Source organism: Myotis brandtii, unplaced genomic scaffold (genome assembly GCF_000412655.1).
Source record: "Myotis brandtii unplaced genomic scaffold, ASM41265v1 scaffold187, whole genome shotgun sequence".
Lineage (NCBI taxonomy): Eukaryota > Metazoa > Chordata > Mammalia > Chiroptera > Vespertilionidae > Myotis > Myotis brandtii.
In genome coordinates, this window is record NW_005356944.1 from 282,450 (window position 1) to 284,454 (window position 2,005).

A 2,005-nucleotide genomic window follows, 5' to 3' on the forward strand; every position below is an offset into this window, starting at 1 on the left:
GTGATAACAGGAGAGTCGGGGGTGGGTAGAGGCCTGAACCCCTCATGGTGGGAACTTCAGGGGACCCCATGGGGAGGCTGGGGTCCATCTGGGCGGAGTCAGGCAGGGACCCTGGCCCCCAGCCCAGGCTGCTCCTCCCGGGTGGGCTAAGGCGGGTGGACCTGACCAGACCAGGGTGGTCAGGGCACAGGGGACAGACGTGAAGGCAGAGATGTCCCGGGACACGGGGCCTCTCCCTTCCAGCCCCAGGCGGGCGTCAGGCCCCCACCAGCTCCAGCCTCACCCCTCCCTGGGTCCCCTCCCTCCCGCCTCCACCTGTTCCAATCACATTAGTGGAGTGACAGCCCCAGCGAGTCCTTGCGGCGGCTCCATAAATCTCAGCCGGCGCTAAAAGGCTGGACTCCGGGCCCACTTCCTCCCGCGCCCCGGCTCACCCCATCCATCTTGCGTCAGTCCGGCCGCACTGGGGCTGCTGTGGCCTCCTCTCACCCTCAGTGACTCAGGAAGGGGAGTTAGAGGGACCCCAAGGTGCCTCCCTCCTTAGTCTGGCCAGAGCAGGTGCCCTTTGACCTCCCAGAGCGAGGTCACCAGGCCATCTATGAGCCACACCCTGCCGGGCCTGAAACCTCAGTGGCTCCCCCTGCCCTCGACGGCCTGTAAGGCCATCCCTGCCTTCACTGCAGGTCATTCGTTCGCTCAGACCATTTACTGAGCCCCTGCTCTGTGGGCAGAGCCGCTCCGGGCGCGGGAGATAGTGGTGCCCTCGGAGCTTCTGGTCTCGGGCAGACAGACAATAAACAATGAGCACAATAAACAGGGAGCTTGTCTGGCAGGTGAGGGAGAGGTGCCCCAAGGAGAAGAAAACCTAGAGCAGTTGAGGGGCCGGGGAGGCAGGGCAGGGCAGGGCAGGCAGCTGCAATTTCACTTACGGGTGAGGGCGGCCCGGGAGAAGTGGCGTGTGAGGCGTGTAAGAGGGGAAGGGGGCGGCCGCGTGGCTATATGAGGAGGAGCATTCTGGGCAGAGGGCTCAGCCAGTGCAAAGGCCCTGGGGCAGGAGCGGGCCAGCCAGTTCCAGGAAGGATGGCCGGCGTGGCAGGCGCTGAGTGGGGAAGGGCCGGGCCGGGCGGTGGGGAGTCTGGGCGGTGTCTGGGGAGCTGGGGACCATGGCTCTGAGGGCGGGGAGAGCCCTGGCAGAGTGCTGAGCAGAAGAGGGGTGTGGCCTGACGTAGGATTTAGAAGGCCCACACCTTTTTGAGGTCCTTGTCTTTGGACACGGAATGGCTAAAACTCCAGCCCCTCGTGGGGTCTCCCGCCCCCACCTCCTCCCGGCTGGGCTCTGGTGTCCCATCTTCCGAGCTTCCCCCAACCCCCATGCTCTCCCTCACTCAGGACCCCCTTCCCACTGCTCTCCCCCAGCTCTCTCCTACCATAGGCCACCCCCCCCCCACCCCCCGGCCACCCTGTGTAATGGTGGGTGCTCTCGTCTGGACTGTGAGCTCTGGGAGGGCAGGGACCAGGCCCCTCTGGTGCCCAGTGGAGCTGTCCTGGCACCCAGGTCAGGGCCTGGCACACAGTAGGCGCTCAGCTCAGTCATTGGGTGATGGGTGAACAGACGGGGAGGGGTGGCTGTGGGCAGAGCAGGGCCTCAGGGTCCACCAAAAGGACCGGCTTCGGAAGAGGGTCCCAGGGGGCCTGTCGCACCCCCGCCTCCAGCAAAGCCCCTCATTCTGTGAGGCCTCCAGGGGAGCAGTGACCGCCACGGGGACAGCGGGAGGAGAAGGGGGGGGGAAACATCCGCCACAAACAGCCCCGCATCCTGGCTGGGCACCCACAGCTCTTAGCGCTGCTCTTATTCATCCCGACCTTCGCTGCCCCTTTTATTTCCCCCCTTTTAAAACCTGGCCTGGGCCCCGCCACCACTGCCGTAAACACAGCCCCCGGGATTTATCCAGCGGCGCATTAACCCCTGCCCCCGGCCTCGCCAATCATCCCGCTGCCTGCGGAG

At 65.5% G+C, this 2,005-nt stretch overlaps 1 protein-coding gene across 5 annotated transcripts in view; it reads right to left on the reverse strand.

Moving 5' to 3' along the window:
- Nucleotides 1-2,005, reverse strand: part of MACROD1 (MACRO domain containing 1) — a 149,888-nt gene that overhangs the window by 12,392 nt on the left and 135,491 nt on the right. The window lies entirely within an intron of this gene.